Raw genomic sequence first — 21768 nt, forward strand, 5'->3', positions numbered from 1 at the left:
ATATAAAGTTGCAATATGTACCTTTTGTGTGTTTTGCACATTATTGAGACCGAAAAATTGCTCCATTTGTAATATCCATGTTGCAGGATCCTTGCCATCAAATTTCCTCATATCGATTTTTGGAATATGGTGGGTCTTCAGTCCAACATTAGAGTCTATGAAATCATGATTAACATTTCTTTTGTTTTCATCATGAGTTTCCTTTACTACCCTTTCACCATTAGTAAGCATTTCCTGTAGAAACTTTGTTAAATCTATCTTCAAATCTTCCATGTCTGTCTTCAAATATATCTTCAAATCGTCCATCTTAGCTTCCTTGCCATTCATCTTAGCTTCCACACCCTTTATCTTAGATTCCACACCATTTATCTTAGCTTCTGTTAGCTTTTGTGAGAGTGACATTTGTTGCACTTGGTCTTGTAATTTTGATATATCATGTAGCATTTCTTCCTCTTCTTCATGAGTCATGCTAGGGCTTTCAGGTTGCTTACTAGGTGTTTTCATTTTCTTTCCTCGGGGCATCAATTACCAATAATAATGCTCTACTATGCCCTTTTAATTCTTCAAAATAATTTTTCAAACCAAGCTTAAGAAAAAATTTTAAAAAAATCTACACACCTTTTTTCACTTTGTAGGAGCTCGATATTGCCTCTGATGTATCTCTGTAATTTCGGATCATCCAATTCTGAAATTGTGACCTGCAGTAGTCCTCTGTGTCCTCTTTCCAATGCCACTAGTCTGATCCAAATTGGATTCTCCAAGGAAGAGTTATGCCAAATCTCCCACAGTGACCTGATTATAGACTAGTTCAGTAGTGCGAACTTGTACGATGTTCCACGAGTCACTGTTTTGACCTTTTTCTCTAAAAAATATATACAAGAAACTACAGTTCGTCCACTTTCTGTACCTTCTTATGAAATTTCAATTCGATGCTCAAAAAGAAAGTTATGATGATTTTCCCCAGGTCACTTGTTTGGAATGTAATTCAGGAGTCTGCAAAAAGACTAACTTCCTCAGATCAATCTCCGCAAATATAGCGTGAAAAGCTCTGAAATTTAGACCCAAGGTTCAGTGTGATTTTGTCTCAAAAGGATTTTTTTTTTAGCTTCTGAAATGTCGCAGAAAAAAAGTTATAGCGAAAATTCCACGATCACCTATTTGGAGTAGCGAAACCCTAGAATCCAAAGCTCCAATACCAAATGTTATGAAACCAGCTCAAAAAAAGATAGAATGGATAGATCAACGCCTTAGAATTCAGCCTCTTAGAGGGGGAAACTTCCTTTACATTACATAAATGAACAATTGTTGGATGATTCAAATGACAAAACCTCCTTTCTAGATATGGGAGTCTAAGGAGTCACAATATAACCCAGCCGACCTAACAATAATAATATAAAGCCACAAAAATAACAGTAGAAGGATTCTATGGGGCACAGTAATAACAATATGGGGACAATAGGGGCAAAACATTATTAATAAGGGATACAACTACAATAGTAATCAGGTAATCATTAGTATTATAGGGACCTAACACTGATAGTGGGGCATTGGAGCCACTACTTGCTCCTTAAAGAAAATACTATAGACTCTCAAGGGTATATGGGAGGAGCCAAGGGTGAAAATTCCTTTTCATGTACAAATGATGGGTATATATATAGCCAAGGGTGAAACTAACCCTTGTGACTGTTTGACTTCCCTCATGACTGTTCGACTTACATGACTCTTTGAATTCATCCATGGGTCTCTTGGACTTCCATGTTACATTACATTGATTACACAGTTATGACCTAAAGTAGTGATGTGGCTAAGGCGACTCATGACACAAATAGACATGACATTGTTGGTATGCACATGTTGGTTGTGTTGTTCATGTCAAGTTGTTGTGTTGCTGAGTGATGATCATGCTCGTGATGTACCACAGCTTCACCTCTGTATAGAAGAGTGAATAGAGTATTCAATGGTCTTGGTGTTTTCTTGATAGTTCATGCATGTGCATGTGTCTCCTTCGCTTGCTACTTGGTATGATTCGTGTGTTCATCAAACTATGAAAAAGTATTCTAGCATGCGCTCTTCGTTCATCATGTTCGTTTTCATCCCATGTCCCGTCCATGTACCTATTTCTACAATCACTCATGATGAGACGACATCAAATCTAGAAATTCCCTAGTCTACCATGATGAGACGACATCAAATCTAGAAATTCCCTAGTCTACCATGATGAATTGTCTTTTGTTTCCAGGTGCAGGTGACCAAGAGAGAGGAAAAGGCTCTGAAATAGTACAAAGCACATGTCAGGCCAGGATGTGAGGCTCTGGGGCATTGCTAAGAAAAAATGCACAGAGGTCACTAGGATACTGGGATGAGTAGTCCAGAACAACAGTGACATTCTGTGAGATCTAGCTCAACTGGGAGGCAAAAATATGCAATTTTTTTTCGGGAAGGAAGTGCAGGTAGCAGAGGACACTGGAAATGAAAATCATTTAGATTTTCAAAGGAGGCTCAGAGCAGGCTGCGGGAACTTGTTGGCCAAAACTATGCAAAACCGGGAGGCAGTCATGCTAAACATGTTTGTGAAGTTTTCGGGCTAAGCGGGGTGTTGGGAAGTTGGTAAAAAGTCCAAGAAAATTGTGTAATTTTTAGGAGGAGAAGTAGACGGGCTGGTAGGGGGACTGATTGACATGACTGTGCAATTTTGAGAGATAGTGTAGTGACAGGCAACAGGTGCCCATCGCTCTTGTCTGTGCAATTTCTTCAGTCAGTGCAGGATATCATGTTGACAGCTTCTGCGCAATTTTTGGGAGGAGTGAAGCCCGGGGTCACTACCCAGTCAAACTCTCCGGTTGACCAGTGGGAGGCTTGATGGATTGGCTTGCGGGTAGCTTAGATTGAGATGCCTTCTTGGGTAAATTCTGCATTGTTCTAGGTGATAGTCAGCTAGGTCAATTCTAGGATTGCGTAGTGCAGAATTCTTGGTAGGCAACCTGTATCTCTGCACAATTCTGGGTAGCAGTACTTCGTCACTGAGGGCTGAGACTATGTAGTGCAGCTTAGTAGAGGTTTGGCTGATGGAGGGTGGTTCAATCAATAGATATTCAAAAAAATGGTTAAGTGTGTGAGCGATTCAACTCATGTATACATGACCTTACGAACACACACTCAACATGACTTGACGACAAGGCATCTCGAACAAACAAGAAAAGATATCCTCAGTGTGACTCACTGTGGGACTATCTAATGGTGAAAGCGGCAAGTGTGACACTTCAGATAGACCTTTGGACAACCATGATGACACTTGCATGATAGTTCTTACAACATCATGTGTGAGTGCGATAGATGTTTACATAGCAAACGCAACTCAACACAAACCTTCAACATCACGAGAACAAGGCCGCAAACATGATATAACAATCAACATGACGAAGATGACAGTTGGCCAAACAAGAGAAAAGGAAGCAAGACATGTAGAGGAAACACATGAAATGAATTTTTTTGTTTGCGCATATGCGTGTTACTAAGGATAGGATGACATGACAATGACAAGTAGTCCTGCAAACTCAACTACGAGGTGTACTTTGAAAGTTGTTCTTTACTTACCATACTTACCCTCGAGATGATCATGCATCTGATGAAGTGTGCATGTGGTCTTGCTCTTTTCCATTACTTGGTCTCTTGGTCCTTCTCCTCAACTCCTTGGGAGTGATTTAAGCATGTGACCTTTTCCTATTATCACTGAGTGATGGTCAGCATTGTTTAAGTGGGCAGTGAATGCTACCGGAATGAGGCCTTGGGAAGCCCATCTGCGCAGTTTCTGCATGCAAGATAGACAGGGCAGCTTGGAAAGCACTACGCAGTTTTGAGGCACAAGACACTACTGCGGGATGGGGGTCTTGGGAGGACACCTCTACACAATTTCGGAGAGAATTGTTGGTTGCCTGACTGCTTTGCGCATTTCGGGAGAGAAGTGTTGGCTGGGGTCTCTATGGGCTGCAGGGTTTTAGCAGGAAAGGGAGGAAGATTTATGGTTGCAGAAGAAAAGTGTAAAGTTCTGGGAAGCTGAATGAGGCTATGTTTCTTAGGAAATGGCTAAATGTGAGATCAGTCACACAGATGTAAAAAATGATAAGACTTGACTGTGATCACACACGGACACTTAGTGACACAACGTAGACTATCCAAAATGCATAAGACATACTTTACTTGATGCAACAACCTTCGTGACAAGAGTGCGTGAAGTGAGTGTGAAACATGTCTATGTGATGACAACCACTCATATGCACACAATTCCCTTGAAGCAAAACAACATTCCCTTTGCATGAAAAATAACAACCCCTATAACCAAAGATAACACATGCTGCATATATATGAGAACATAGACAACTCTTAAGATCAAGGAGGGGAGCTGAAATCATTAGCTTACCAATAAGTGACTAAGGATGATCAATCACAGGATCTAAGGTAGGCTCTGAAATTATCATGCGAGCCAAAATTTTGGAGGGTGGTTGTAGCCGTTACAACATTGGCGACACACTGGTAGAACTCCAACTCTCCGTATGGACCTTGTTTCATGAAAAGTGAGTCTAACCCTTCCGGAAGTATTGTTTGATTCCTTGATCATGATGTCTTCCGCGCTAGCTTGTGTGAAATATGTAGTCCCTACCATTATCTTGATCGTTCAACAAACATTCCAAGCCAAATCAAATTAGTTGTTTCGATTAGTGATGAGGGGTATATTGATGCACAAGTAATATAACTGCAGAGTTTAAGTTTCATCTCTGGTGTTTTTCCACTACCAACAAACCTAGACAATACCCTGGCGGAGTCATGCAAGAACACAAGCAGAGCTTTGCTACTAGCGAGCCTGGCTAGTACCCCGGTGGAGTTACTTCAATCACCTCTCTACACAGCAAGCCTTTCTCTTCTTTCACCTTATTCATTTTTCATTTTTGCATTTTTTCATTTTTTTGAAAGAACTCTACATAGGCACTTATTTATTTCAGAGGCGTAATAGGGATCCCGAATTATTGAGAGCATGAGAGGTTTTTACTTCAAAGAAGTATGTTATGTATACTTCTGACATAATTGTTAAGCTTTTCCCCCTCACCTTACTCTACTTGACTAAGCTAAAAAGGGTTAACCAAAAAGAACCGATTAGATTAGGCGATACTAGTTAATAGTACAAGCGTTGTGTTTTCACCAAGACACATTGAATAGAACACATTTTCCATCGAGGTATCATCGATTGAAGACAAAAATATCTTCATAAAGAGATTGGACAATAGATAACTAGATGTTGATAACTTTACAAGTCCTCTTAATTTTACCAGCTTGTCTTGAGAGCCAAACATGGTTTCATGAGAGGCTAATCTGCAGGTGCAAGTGAATAAAGAAAGAAAAAAGAAAAAAATAGAAGTAAAGTGAGAGCAAAAAAAGTAAGAAAAGAAAGCAATAAAGAAACCAAACCAAGTAAGCAAGCAAATAATCATACAAACCAGAAAGCAAAGCAAAGCAAAAAGCAAAGACTACTCCTACTCCTACACTAAATAGTGCATGGATGTACTCACATGAACTAATATTTCGAATGCAGTCACTGGCGCATTGGTTGGCCCATGTTGGCGAAGGCATAGAACATATGCATGTGAACCAGTGAACAAGAAATATTTAACAATGAATACCAACACGCTCTGAGTTCTAAAACATCCATAGAAAATAAAAGAGTGAATGCAGAAGACAAATATTCAGCAGACTTAACATGGTGTTGTGACACAATGTGTGCAGATGATAAGCATGCACACTCTCTTGACTGTGAAAGACAAGAAAAAATGAGAAAAAGAGACAACTTATGCCTTGCAAGTGTGCTTTCCTTGTATGATTCCTCCAATGCATGAGCGATGGGATCATGTGATGCGAGTGGAGGAAGCGAAATTTGTGTGTTGGATTGATATTCGATGCATACAAATGAGTGATGAGGATCTTTGGATGTTTCACAAATTTTTTGATCAGAAGTGGAACTAACCTCAGGACAGTGAGGGCGTGACATAACCATCAACTCAGGATGAAGTGCCTTGACAGTCTGCGGGGTTTCCACTTCGTCAATAGATAGATCATTAGAGACCAGTGGCTTAGAAATATTAACAATGAGTGGATCAACATCATGATCAAATGAATAAGTATAAAGATCACGAAAACCATGATCATAAATTTTGATATGTTCTTCGTCATCCTCATGATTTGATGAAAGATGCAGAGGGGTTGATGAGAAACAAGGAAGTTCACCCTCTCCGTTTTTGAAAATGATAGATGACAGATGGGACAGATTTTCAGAGGAAGATGTGTCCTCTCCATAATGTAATGACAGGGTAACCTTCGGTGTGTCTTGTGAATGATCGGAAGTAGAAACATCCGGAGATGAGTTTTCACAGGGAAAATCAAAAGTGGCAGAATCACAAGGGGTGTCAGGATAGAGTGGATGAGGTGCAATGGGAGTCATCCTTCACCACGAATTCTTCTTTAGATTCCCACACATATTCATCATTAATGATAGCATAGGTTAGTTGCACAACACAAACTCCATGGACAACTTGATCCTCATTCAAAACAAGTGTGGATTCTAGAACGGAAGAACACAAGACAGTACAATCCAGAGGATCAACAGAATGCGAGGATGGAGGTTGAGGGAATGAATCCATGTGACGACCAGTAGGATTGCAAGCCAAATCTGTATAGACATTGAGAGCAAGTGGGGTAGGAGGATGTGACAGTTCAATAGATGTGCACGCACCTTTTCCCACCTTGCATTGCGGAGCTAGAGCTATTTGATGAGAAGAGGACGGATAGTCACTCATGACAGTGACCATGCTTGTCTGAGATTTGGAAACTCTAACACCGAGGTATGTTGGGAGGGGTTTGAATGATTCTAAGAATTACATATTTTTGGATATGTAAAGAAGATACTGAAATCTTCCATCTAGAAATTCCCAATCAATTTCATCTTCAGGAAATCATTATGCAAGATTACAAAAGCATTTGTGAAATTGCTCAACGGATTCATCAAGTGCCTTCCATAATTTCGGAATTTCTTTATTGAGTGCTTGGTGGTCAAAATGATGGAAGGCTTGGTTTATCTCTTCGGTCAACTGAGTGAGAGAGTGAAGATATTTCTTGGGCAGCGTGGCACACCAATGCAGCGGGTGCTCTTGAAACATGTGTGTGAACAACGCACCTCATGTAATTTTTATGGATTTTATATTATAATATATAGATGTTAAGGCCATTCTGCCTTCACCTTCATATGTGTATTGTGATAAGATATTCAAGAGGTTCTGTGAGATTTCAAAGTTGTTCCCATATGACATACACTCCAAAAGAGAAATTATGTGTTTAGTCATCATAAGTATGCGAGGATTCAAAACAGATTGTGAGGATTCAGCTTGTCATCTGGCCCTCCTTCTAGTGCCATAAATGTTGACAGTTTTGCACCCGCCTACATTCAGGGGATCTCCACGGTATGAATTCCCAACTATACCTCAGACCGTTTGGTGTAGGAGTCTGATCTGGTATGATGGCCCGATTGCCATTATCTTAAATATTTGACTTAGCTCTTGATTGTCAGCACATGAGAGTGGTTTAATTTGTCTTCAAACAACACGGTTTGTGTGCCTGGTGACTACTTAGTGTCGCTTGTGTCAAGGTTCTTTCACTGCAGAGGGAGAGAGTGAGTGTGAGTCTCGAGTTGAAAGAGAATAGTCCCACTATGTTAGAGACACAAAACATAGCAGGACATGCACAACTTCTAGCAGATTAGTCCACATAGATGTGGTAGTGACAAACACAAAGTGAATAGATAACACATACAACACCCAGCGGAATAGTCCACACGAGTGCGACGGTCATTATAACAAGTTTACAAGAATGAATTTGTTGAGGGGTATATATATAGCCAAGGGTGAAACTGACCCTTGTGACTGTTTGACTTCCCTCATGAATGTTTGACTTACATGACTCTTCGACTTACATGAATCTTTGACTTCTACGCTACATTACATTGATTACACCGTTATGACCCAAAGTAGTGATGTGGCTGAGGCGACTCATGACACTGCTGCTATGCACATGTTGGCTGTGTTTTTCAAGTTGAGTTGTTGTGCTGCTGTGTGATGAGTGTGCCCATGGTGTACCATAGATTTACCTCCGTATGGTAGAGTGCGTAGATTCTTCAATGGTCTTGGTGTTCACATGATAGTTCATGCATGTGCATGTGTCTCCTTCGCTTTCTACTTGGTATGCTTTGTGTGTTCATCCAATCGTGAGCAAGTCTTCTAGCATGCGCTCCTTGTTCATCACGTTCACCGTCGAGCCATGTCTCATCCATGTACTTATTTTTGTAATCACTCATGACGAGACAATATCAAATCTAGAAATCCCCTAGTCTACCATGATGAATTGTCTTTCGTTTCTAGGTGCAAGTGACAGGGAGAGAGGACAAGGCTTTGAAAAAGCGCAAAGCACATGTCAGGTCACGACACGAGGCTCCAGGGCACTATCAAGGAAAATTACATAGAGGTCAGTCAGAGGCTGGGATGAGAAATCTGAAACAACAGTGACATTCTGCGGGATCTAGCTAAGCTAGGAGGTAGAACTGCACTTTTTTTTGGGAAGGTAGTGTAGGCATCAGAGGACACTAGCAATGAAAAATACATATATTTTCCGAGGAGGTTAGCAACGAGCTGCAGTAGCTTGCTAGCCAAAACTACGTAGAACTGGGAGGCAGTCATGCTGAATATGTTTCCGCATTTTGGGCTAAGTGAGGTGTCAAGTAGCTGGTAAATAGTCCAAGAAAACTGCGCAATTTTCAGGAGGAGCAGCAGGCCCGCTAGTAGAAGGACTGACTGACAGGATTGTGAAATTTTCAGAGATAGACTAGTGATAGGCAGCGAGTGCCTGTCCCTCTTGCCTACGCAATTTCTTCACTTTGTGTAGGTAGGCATGCTGACATCTTCGGTCCAATTTTTGGGAGGAATGAAACCCGGGGTCACTTCCCGGTCAAACTCTCTGGTTGACCAGCGAGAGGCTTGATGGATTGGCTTGCGGGAAACACAGATTGTGAAGGATTCTTGGGAAACTTCTGCATTGTTCTAGGTGACAGTTATTCAGGTCGATTCTAGGATTGCATAGTGTATACTTCCTGTGAGTCAACCTTAATCTCTATGCAATTCTGGGTAGTAGTGCTTGCTCACTGAGGGCTGAGACTGCACAATGCAACTCAGCGGAGGTCCGGTTGATGGAGGGTGGTCTAGTCGACATATCTTCAGCAAAATGGTTAAGTGTGCGAGCAAGTAACTCATGTATACATTACCTTGCGAACAGACACTTAACATGACTTGATGACAAGACATCTCGAACCAAAAATACAACATATGTTCAGTGTGGCTGACTACGGGACTGTCTTATGGAGAAAGTGATAAGTGCAAAACATCATATAGACCTTCAGACGACCGTGACGACACTTGCACGATAATGCTTATAGCATTGTGTGTGAGTGCAATAGATGTTTACATAGTGAACACAACTCAAACAAAAACCTTCAACATCACCAGAATGAGGTCGCAAGCATGGCATAACAATCAACATGCCGAAGATGATAGTTGGCCAAACAAGCAAAAAGGAAGCAAGACATGTAGAGGAAACACATGAAATGACATTTTGTGTTTGTGCACATGCATGTTACTGAGAACAGGTGTATATGACAAAGAGAAGAAATCATATAAAATAAACTAAGAGGTGTACTTCAAAAGGTGTTATTTACTTACCATACTTACCCTCGAGATGGTCATGCATCCGATGGAGTTTGCATGTGGTCCTAATCTTTTCCATTACTTGGTCTCTTAGTCCTTCTCCTCAACTCCTTGGGATTGATCTCATGATCAAAATTTAAACATGAATGTAACAAATTACAGATATAACCATAAATACAGAGATGCAAAAGAAATAACAGTTCATTTCATTACTATCAAATACTGAAATATGCTTACAAACAAAATGGAAATAAGACTAGCTCAAGCAATGGTAGCTTATCTCTGAGAAGAGATGTGGCATCTACATGCCTCTGAAATGTGTTACAATGACGCTCAAAGGCCTATTTATTATTGAGAAACAATGGAAAACCCTAAACATCTAAAAACATAACACTAGGAGACGAAGCACCAAATTATGGGCCCTGTTTGGGTAAATTGGTACATCAACTTCCTGGGGCCGTAACTTTGGCATACGATCTTCGTTTGACGCACACAATACCTCGTTAGAAATATATATCCGAGGAATACAACTTTTGAATGACCAACATTGGTCTATAACCCATGTTGGCCCCCATTTTCCCAAAAATCATCGTTTAGGGCCTTAAAATGGCTCCGGAAGTTCAGGACCTGAAAAGCTGCCAAAAATAGTAAATTGTGCTACAAATAAGGAAACTAGAAAATTGAAAGAAACAATGGTGGGGGTTCAAGTGGAATAGGTGGGTGGCCACCAATATCCACCTGGATCATTCCTCCCCCCTTAGGAAGTAATGTTCCCCATTGCGTTGAGTTCCTCCATGAGATGAGGAACCTTCTATTGAACTTGTTCCCTGGTAAGCCACTTGCCCTAGTAAAGGAGTTTGTTATGAAACCAACTCAAGAAAAGATAGAAAAGATAGATCAGCGCCTTAGAATTCAGCCTCTTCAAGGGGGCAACCTCCTTTACATTACATAAATGAACAATTCTTGGATGATTCAAATGACAAAACCTCCTTTCTATATATAGGAGTCTAAGGAGTCACAATATAATCCAGCCGACCTAACAATAATAATATAAATCCACAAAAATAAAATAGAGGGATTCTATGGGGCACAGTAATAACAATATGGGGGCAATAGGGGCACAACAATATTAATAAGGGGTATAACTACAATAGTAATGGGGTAATCACTAGTATTATGGGGACCCAACATGCCCCTCTCCTTCAAAAAAGTGTTGTCCTCAACGCTTGAGTAGCTCTGGATACTTCTGTATAAAATTCTCATCCTCCCATGTGGAATCTTCAGCGGATAAGTTCTTCCACTTGATAAGATACTCTGAAATTGATCGATTTTGTAGCTGTCGAGTTCTTGTTTCTGTGACTGCTTCCGGTTCCAATATAACTTTTCCTTCCTCGTCAAGTTCTGCCAATATTGTTTGAACTGGGAGCTTGTCGCATATAACCTTCTTTAAACATGAAACATGGAAAACTGGGTGCAATCGAGAAGCTGCAGGAAGCTCCAATTTGTATGCCATAGTACCAATCTTTTGCAACACCTTGTATGGACCATAATACTTTGGTGATAATTTATTATCCTTCTTAGCTTGCTTGAGGGACATTTGCTTGTATGGTTGTAGCTGTAGGAATACCCAATCACCTACATCAAAACTTCTTTCACTGCGATGTTGATTTGCCCGTTGTTTCATTCTATTTTGTGCCAACACGAGGTTATCCTTTAAGAGTTGGAGGACTTGTTGTTGATGTTCAATGTGATGTTCCACTGCCTGAACCTTAGAATTTTCTCTTAAATATGATGTGATGGATGGTGGTTGATACCCATAAAGTGCCATAAATGGGGTCATTTTTGTTGTTGTATGGAAGGAAGTGTTATACCACCATTCAGCCAGAGGCAACCGTTTGACCCATTGTGTCTGTTTATCATATACAAAGCAACGAAGATATCCTTCCAAACATTTGTTTATTATCTCAGTTTGCCCATCAGATTGAGGATGATAAGATGAGCTATGAGCTAACTGAGTACCAAGACAAGAAAATAATTCTGTCCAAAAATTTCCAGTGAAAATGGGCTCTCTGTCACTTACAATAATCTTTGGGTTTCCATGTAGCTTTTGAATTGTTTCCATAAATGCAGTAGAAACTGTACTGGCTTTAAATGGATGTGATAATGCACAAAAGTGTGCATACTTGGTAAGTCTGTCAACTACCACCATGATGACACTCTTTCCCTCAGACTTGGGTAAACCTGTGATAAAATCCATTGAAACCTCCTCCCAACGTTGGCTTGGAATGGATAAAGGTTGTAATAGACCTGGTGTCTTAATTGTTTCAACTTTATTTTGTTGGCAAACCAAACATTCCGCCACAAACTTTTGAATATCTGATTTAAGGCCATCCCAAAAAAATTCCTTCTTAACCCTGTGGTAAGTTTTTAAAAACCCTGAGTGCCCTCCTAAGGGAGAAGTGTGCAATTCCATAAGAATATTTTTTTTTAGCTGGGAATTCTTACAGAGGTATAAGCGATCTTTTTACCATAACGAATCATTTTTCTAGCTAAATGTATCAGACGTACTGGAATCTTGTTGTAACTTTCGAATAAGTGCCCAAACTTCTTCGTCATTCTTCCACTCCTCCGTTTCTTCATTTATCCAATCTGGTTGGATAATAGAAATGGCGCACAACAATGCTTCCACATCCTCATCCTTTCTTGAGAGTGCATCTGCCACCACATTTTGCTTCCCTTTTTTGTAAATGATTTCAAAGTCATAACCCAACATCTTTGTGACCCACTTTTGTTGCTCTTCAGAGGATAATATTTGTTCTAAAAATTATTTAAGGCTATCATGATCCGTTTTTACCTTGAAGTGTCTTCCCATTAGGTAGGGTCGCCATTTCTTAAGTGCATGGAGTATTGCCAACATTTCCTTCTCATAAATAGATTTGCTTAAAAACTTTCCCTTGATTGGACGACTTTCAAAAGAAATGGGTCTTTCATCTTGCATTAAAACAGCACCAATTCCATTTCCTGAAGCATCACATTCCACAATAAAGGTTTTTGTGAAGTCCAGTGTAGCTAAGACCGGTGCTTGGCACATTGCCTCTTTAAGATGTTCAAAGGCCTTTGTTGCTTCCGAAGTCCATGAAAATGCATCTTTCTTCAATAATGTTGTTAGAGGTGCTACTATTCTCCCATAATTCTTAACAAACTTGCGATAATACCTTGTCAACCCGAGAAATCCTCGCAGATGCTTTATGGATGTGGGGATTTTCCATTCCTTAATGGCTTTAATTTTGCTAGGGTCTACCTTAACTCCTTCATGAGATACAATATGACCCAGATATTCCACCTCCTGGACTCCAAAGAAACATTTGGATCTTTTTGCATATAATTGTTTCTCCTCCAATAGTTGCAGCACCCTGTCAACATGTTCAACATGATCCTTCCAAGACTTGTTGTAGATTAGTATATCATCAAAAAATACTAACACAAATTTTCTAAGGAATGGTTTGAAAATTGAATTCATCAAACCTTGAAATGTTGAAGGTGCATTGGTAAGGCCAAAAGGCATGACCAAAAATTCATAATGACCCTCATGAGTTCTAAATGTTGTTTTCGAAATGTCTTCAATCTTCATTCTGATTTGATGATATCCTGAACGAAGATCCAACTTGGTGAAGTAAATTGATCCATGCAATTCATCCAGTAATTCATCAATGACAGGAATGGGGAACTTATCTTTAATAGTGAGCTTGTTGAGCTCCCTATAATCCGGACACATGCGCCATGATCCATCCTTCTTGTGCACCAATACTACTGGAGCAGAGAAAGAACTTTGACTCGGTTGAATTATACCAGCCTCTAGCATTTCTGCAACCATACGTTCAATTTCACTCTTTTGGACATAGGGATTTATGTACGGCCTGATGTTTGGAGGAACACTTCCTGGAATCAGATGAATAGCATGATCATGATCATGCATAGGTGGGAGACCTTTGGGAGTCTCAAATACCTTGGAATGATTGTCCAGGACTTTTTGGAGATCTGGAGAAATAGATGATTCCGATGTGGAAACATCTAGCAAACATAATTGTGCAATTACACCTCTTTGCTCCTTTTTTAGAAGCTTTGTCATACCATTAGAGCTGATTATATTTCCCAGTTTCCCTGTAATACCCCTTAATTCAACTTCCTTTCCTTCCACAGAAAATTCGATGAAAAGTTCTTGAAAATTAAAATCTATTGTACCCAAGGATTGTAGCCATTGGACTCCTAGTACAACATCAGCACCTCCCATTGGAATGGAAAGCATTGGGCTAGTCAATACATATTCTCCCATGGATAGCTTGATATTATGGCACTTTCCAGAGCAATTTATTGTTCCTCCATTTGCAATCATCACTTGACACTCTGGTGCTGGATATAGGAAGCAATTGAATTCTTTTGCTACCTTACAATGAATAAAATTGTGGGTGCTTCCTGAATCAATCAATACTATTACCTTTTTCTTCTTGATTTGTCCTTCTATCTTGATGGTTTAAGGAGTGGTAATTCCCGCCAATGCATTACAAGATATGGTCATATTTATTTGTTCTTCATCTAGGCTTTGTTCCTTGAGTATATCCTCTTCTTTTGACCTTTCTTGCTCCTTTTCTTCTTCCTCTTCAAAATCTATGTAGAATAATTTCTTCTCAACACACTTATGACCTTTAGTGTATTTGCTATCACAACTGTAACAAAGCCCTTTTGCTTTTTTTTCTTCCAATTGTTGTGGTGTCAACCTTATAGGTTGTGGAAGACTAGGGGCAACAACACTTCCGTCTTTATAGTTGTGAGTGGTATGCTTCCTGGTTGCCATAATTTTGCTTTCCATTTTTCTTGCTAACATGAATGCCTTCTCTAATGAATCAGGTTCCCAAAGGTGAACATCATGTTGGATATCATCCTTTAAAGACCCTATGAACACATCAATCCTATGCTCCTCTGGAATATCTTTTACCCTTATGTTCAATTTTTGGAACTCCTCAATGTGCTCCATTATTGAACCCTTTTGTTTAAGACTTATCAATTGGCTAAAAAAAGTGTTTCTTTTTGTATCCTCATAATGTGCTATCAATTCTTCCGTAAAAATTGCCCAAGTGATAAATTGTTTACGAGAGCAAAGCCATTGATACCATACAAACTGATTTGGTTCCAAATATAAAGTTGCAATACTTACCTTTTATGTGTTTTACACATTATTGAGATCGAAGAATTGCTCCATCTGTAATATCCATGTTGCGGGATCCTTGCCATCAAACTTCCTCATATCGATTTTTGGAATATGGTGGGTCTTTGATCCAACATTAGAGTCTATGGAATCATGATTAACATTTATTTTGTTCTCATCATGAGTTTCCTTTACTAACCTTTCACCATTAGTGACCCTTTCTTGTAGCAACTTCTTCAATTATTCCATGTCTGTCTTCAAATCTATCTTCAAATCATCCATCTTAGCTTCTATGCCTTTCTTTAAACCATACATCTTAGCTTCTACATCTTTCTTTAAACCATCCATCTTAGATTCTATTCCTTTTTGTGCAAGTGACACTTGTTGCACTTGGTCTCGTAATTTTGCTATATCATGTTGCATTTCTTCCTCTTCTTCATAAGTCATGCTAGAGCTTTCAGGTTGCTTACTAGGTGTTTGCATTATCTTTCCTCAGGGCATCAATTACTGATAATAATGCTTTACTATGCCCTTTGAATTCCTTCAAACCAAGCTTACGCAAAAATTTAAAAAAAAAAAACTACACACCTTTTTTCACTTTGTAGAAGCCTGATATTGAATCTGATGTATCTCTGTAATTTCAAATCATCCAGTCCTATAATTGTGATATGTAGTAGCCTTCTGTGTCCTCTTTTTAATGCCACTAGTCTGATCCAAATTGGATTCTCCAAGAAAGAGTTATGCACAATCTCCCGCAGTGACCTGATTGTAGACTAGTTCAGTAGAGCGAACTTGTATGAAGTGCCACGTGTCATTGTTTCGACATTTGACTCTGAAAAATATATACAAGAAAACTACAGTCCGTCCTCTTTCTGTATCTTCTTGCAAAATTTCAATCCGATGCTCAGAAAGAAAGTTATGACAATTTTCCCCAGGTCACTTGTTTGGAATGTAATTCAGGAGTCTGCAAAAGGACCAACTTCCTCAGATCATATCTCCACAAATATAGCGCAAAAAGATCCGAAATTCAGACCCAAGGTTCAACGTGATTTCTTCTCAAATGGGATCGTTTTGCAACTTCTGAAACGTCGCAGAAAAAATTTTATAGCGAAAATGCCACGATGACCTGTTTGGAGCAGCGAAACCCTAGAATCCAAAGCTCTGATACCAAATGTTATGAAACCAGCTCAAGAAAAGATAGAAAAGATAGATCAGCGCCTTAGAATTCAGCCTCTTCGAGGGGGAAACCTCCTTTACATTACATAAATGAACAATTCTTGGATGATTCAAATGACAAAACCTCCTTTCTATATATAGGAGTCTAAGGAGTCACAATATAATCCAGCCGACCTAACAATAATAATATAAAGCCACAAAAATAACAATAGAGGGATTCTATGGGGCACAGTAATAACAATATGGGGGCAATAGGGGCACAAAAATATTAATAAGGGGTATAACTACAATAGTAATGGGGTAATCACTAGTATTATGGGGACCCAACAGAGTTGGTCTGCTTTGACAACTTGATATAGTTGGATCCATAGTTGTCAGGTGTTTTTGATCTACATTTCCATGATCCGATTAGTTGTGGCTTGTTGCATGTAGTCATGATTTAACTTTGTAGGTGTGAGTTGTTCTGCAGTGTCTGATGTGTCCAACAATGGTGGGAAGTATGGTTGAAGGCGATCCACATTGAACATTGGGTGCATGCCAAGGAATGGAGGAATATTAAGCTCAAATTCATTGTCTCACACAGCCTTGGTAATGGTGTAAGGACCATATCAGAGTGGTCTAAGTTTTCGATAGGCTTCAGTAAGGCATTCCTTTTGCAAATGCAACTAGACTTTGTCGCCCACCTGAAACTTGTGTGGCACCTGATGTTGATCATGTCACTACTTGTACTTGGAATTTGATTTCTCCATAATGTCATGGACCTGCAGGCAAATGTGTTCGATGTGCTCAATGAATATGTTTTTCTTATCGACTTTAGACTAGACATGAGTCGAACATGCTTGAGTAGCTGAAAATGGTATGGCCACATCAATGGGACATAGTGGTTGGAATCCCAAGCCCACCTAAAAAGGGCTATGGCCAGTTGAGCTTTAGAGAGCCTGGTTATAGCTATGTTGGACATAGGGGAGGCTCTCATTCCATGTGCGTGGATTTTTTGAGTTGTACATGCGAAAACTTTGTACGATCATTTTGTTGATGACCTCTATCTGGCCATCAGTTTGGGGATGGAAAGCTGTGGACTTAGTGAGCTTGGTGTCCAGCATCGACCAGAGACTGGACCAAAATGTACTGAGGAACCTGCTATCCTGATCTGAGATGATAGACTATGGGATCCCAAAGTGTATGCACACTCATTCAAAGAAGAGTTTAGAAGTGGCTTCTGCTGTGATATTCTTCTTGTTGGTCGCTAGAATGACCATCTTCGAGAATCTATCAAGGACCACAAATACATAGTTGTTTCCATGCTTAGTAGAAGGAAGACCTGACATGTAATCCATGGAGATGGATTCCCAAGGTTGGCTAGGGGTAGGCAGCGGAGTATAGAGGCCTTGCTTGTTAGTTTGGCAATGGCGCAGGCAGTGCAGGATCTGATGTACTTCTCAACATCCTGTCAAAGATTCGGCCAATAGAAATACTTCTACAGTAGTGCCACCATTTTCTCGACCCTGAAATACCCAGCATCCTGACTGTAGTGCGCTTCCTAAATCATCTCAGCACGCTCGCTTGAAGGAACATAAAGGTGTCTCAGGTGACATAACATGGCATCCTAGAGGTGAAAATTGGGAACTCGTTGACCCTCTAAGAGCGTCTGGTATGTGTGGCCAAATTCTAGGTCACTTTTGTAGAGAAGTGGCAAATTCAAAGTCTCATGCCCACAAGGGTTAAGCATGGTGGTTAACGTCATGATCGGTGGTTGGCTAAGCTAGTATGCAACATTATTGGTGTTTCCCTTCTTGTATTTGATATTCGAATGGAACTGTTGCAGGTATGTGGACCACTTCTAGTGGTGATCATTCTACAACTTCACTTGCATCTGTATGAACTGCAAGGGTCAGCGGTCTGTTTGGGTGACTGTTTCCTTCCCCAAAATGTAATGCTTCCATTTTAGGTAGGCCTACACAATAGAATACATCTCTTTGTCATAAGTGAGATACTTCCAGACTCCATCTAAAAGTGTCTTACTATGATATGCCACTGGATTCCCCTGTTGATTAAGGACTGCCGCAATAGCATAGTTAGAAGCATCTGTCTCGATCTCAAATGGTTGTTACAAGCCTGGTAATGTGAGCACTGGTGTAGAGCAGAGGCAATGTTTCAACTTTGTGAATGCCTTCTATTGATATTCAGAACAAAATAATTTTTATTTCGCTCCTCCCTTGGTGACTTGACTCAAGGGCCAAGTGATATGAGAGAATCCCAACATGAACCTGCGGTAGAAATTAGAAAGACCTAGAAAGCTACGGAGCTCTGCCAGATTGGTTAGTGATGGGCAATCTCGAATGACTTGGATCTTTTCTAGATCCACATGCACCCCCCGTTCATCAATAATGTATCCTAGATATTGAACTTGGGTCATGCCAAAAGTGCATTTCTCCAAATTGGCACACAGCTTGTGTTGCCGCGGTGTTTGGAGAACCTGTCGGATGTGGTGGAGGTGCTCTTCCCAACTTTGGCTGAATATCAGGATGTCATCCAAGTATACCACTACAAATGAGTTGGTGAATGACCGCAAGATGTCATCCATCAGCCTCATGAAGGTTGCAGGAGCATTTGTCAACCCAAAAGGCATAACCAACCATTCAAAAAGGCCCTCCTTGGATTTGAAGGCATTCTTCCACACATCAGAGGATATAATTGGTACCTGGTGATATTCGAACTTCAAGTCGATCTTGCTGAAATATTTTTCCCCCTTCAGTTGGCCCAGAAAGTCATCAATTTGTGGGATCTAGTATCTATTCTAGACAGTGATCTTGTTCAGCGCTCAATAGTCAATACAAAGTCTCCAAGTCCCATCCTTCTTCTGTACCAATACAATCGGTCTCCCATAGGGCGATGAACTCGACCAGATGTGACATTTCTATAGCATCTCCTGAATCTACCTCTTGATTGCATCATTCTCCATAACAAAGCACCGATAGATTGGTCTATTGGGCAACGACACACCTGAGGTCAAATCGATGGAGTGCTTGACCTAACAGCGCAGAGGTACCCTTATGGGGAAGGTGAAGATGTCCTTGTACTCCTCCATGACCTTGTCCATCTATTGTTTTCATGTGAAGGGGCCTTGTCTGGAGGTCATGGACATCATATTCTTCTTTCCCTAAGAGCGTATGATTAGGAAAAAAAAATTCCCAATTTTGGAAATGAGCTTACTGCATTGTTTTGTAGTAACCAAAGAGATGGTGGTAGGCGGTGCTACCTCTGGTATCCTGTACAACTTATTTCCCAAGGTCACAATAACAGTGCAAGGCCTTGACTCATATATAGCATGTCACTTCCACAAGTATGGTTGGCCTAATAATACATCACAAACATCAAGGGTAGAAACGTCACATAATACCTCATCCGTGAAGGGCCTGATGTTGTATGGAAGGTGACACTCTTGGCTCACACAAAGATCACGTCCTTGGTGAGGTGACCCGATGGTGTATGGTTGTGGGTGTGCTATGGTTGGTAAGCCCCACCACTTCATGGCTTCTGCTGAAATGAGGTTCTTTTGGCTCCTACGGTCGACAATGAACTATAGCGGAGAACACTTTACCCACATATGGGAGGGGAAGAGGCGCTCCTCCTCCTCTCGATCTTCGAGTTCCTCCTTCTAGATCTTCGTGGTGGCAACAGTGGCATTGGGCTATGCACGGATAATCTACTTCCCTTTTTCATTCCCCTTGTTGGGTTCTGACTCAAAGTCAGAACATGCATATAATTTTGAATGCTTCAACTCAGCCACTAATGACTGCTTGTCCTGACACTCACTTGTGTTGTGAGTGGAGCTCTTATGGAACTCACACCACTTTCTCGTGTCTTTCGGCTTCACAACGTTGTTCTTTTCTTGCAGATTTAGCGAGTTGTCTTGGGCCATCCTGCCTTGGCTTTGTCCTTTGTTCTGCGGTTTGGGGGAACCTTTCCCTTGCTTCAGATTTGCAGATCCAAAGTCTTTCTTCTTCTATTTAAAATTCTGCTCGATCTTGACAGTGTATCGGTATGCCATACCGAGCAAGGAGATGTCCAGGAACTCCATCTCATCCTGGATGTATCTATGTAGGTAGCCTCAATACTTGAGTACCAAATGTTTCTCAGAATCCTTGATACCCAACTTCGTGTGAAGGGTATGAAAAACATTGGTAAACTCTAACAAATTTTGGTCCCTTCCCTGATGCAGCGTGGTCCACTTTATCTATTTATCCTCATAGCTCCCGAAAGGGTAGTACTGCTCCTTGATGGCATTTCGAAACAAATTCCAAGTGGGAGCAGCTAAAAACAGTGAGGTCATACTTTCATCCTTCTGCTCACAGTAGGTTTCCCACCAGTCCTTGACCTGGGGGCAACTTTGAGAAGAGAAAAAGTAATATTTTCCTGGATGGAAAAATCATGAACAAAAGAATATCCTTCTAGCATATTTAACCATTTATCTACAGCGTATTTATCTATTTGGCCCTCAAATATGGGAATTTCAAAGTTTACTTGTACCTTAAAAGGAGTGGAGCCTCTAGAGTGGCTGCTGGATGTGGATGCACCACTGGTGGGAAACTGTTGAAGGATCTGGGAAAAGTTATCCATCATCGTGTTCCTTTGTTTCTTGAGGGCCTCCTCGAGAAATATTTTGATAGGATATCTTGATCCCTCATCTTTATTTTCTTCCCCCATGGGTGGCCATTGGGGTTTGTGAGGCTAATCTTGCAAAGGTTCAACCAGATCGAGCCCTAACTCCTTATATCCCGACCTCGTTGGGGACATGCAAAGAAAAATAGAGAAAGAGCAGACCGCTCTGATACCACTAATCCGGATTTAAACATGAATGCAAAAAATTATAGATATAACCATAAATACAAATATGCAGTAGAAATAACACTTCATTTCATTAATATCAAATACTAAAATATGCTTACAAACAGAATGGAAATAAGACTAGCTCGGGCGATGGTAGCTTATCTCTGAGAAGAGATGTGGTGGCTACATGCCTCTGAACTATGTTACAATGAGGCTTAAAGGCCTATTTATTATTGAGAAACAATGGAAAACCATAAACATCCAAAATCCTAACCCTAGGAGATGAAGCGCCAAACTATGGGCCCTGTCACACGGAATAAGTCGATCTTGCGGACAAGATAGACCTTCCTAGAATCTAAAGAAGACCTAATGACAAGCAAACCAACCAAACACTATCTTTCTCTAAATATGCTTTGATAAACAATAGCAAACAAGTGTTTTTAGGGCCTACCTTAGGTCCAACGCAAGCTTGTGGATGCCCTCACTCCTTTGATCCAAATGAGCTCCTTTTCACGAATCTGCAAACACAAACAAGGCAAACAAATTAAATAGCACCTGAAAAGCCAATTGCTTAAAACATATTTAACATGAAAGTCAAGGAGTCCATGAAACAAATAACATAAGATACTTGTTGAGAAAAATGAGTTTGATTGTATTAATTCAAAAGAAGAAGAACTTTACAACCTTTGCCTTGATGCTGTACAAGCTCCTCCCAGGGTCCAGCAAGAAGTCTCCTCTACTTTGACAAGTTTCACTCACTCCCCAATG

The sequence above is a fragment of the Pinus tabuliformis genome, chromosome 5_1, assembly GCF_031772625.1.
Source record: "Pinus tabuliformis cultivar Carrire ecotype Pingquan chromosome 5_1, CPIR1, whole genome shotgun sequence".
Classification (NCBI taxonomy): domain Eukaryota; kingdom Viridiplantae; phylum Streptophyta; class Pinopsida; order Pinales; family Pinaceae; genus Pinus; species Pinus tabuliformis.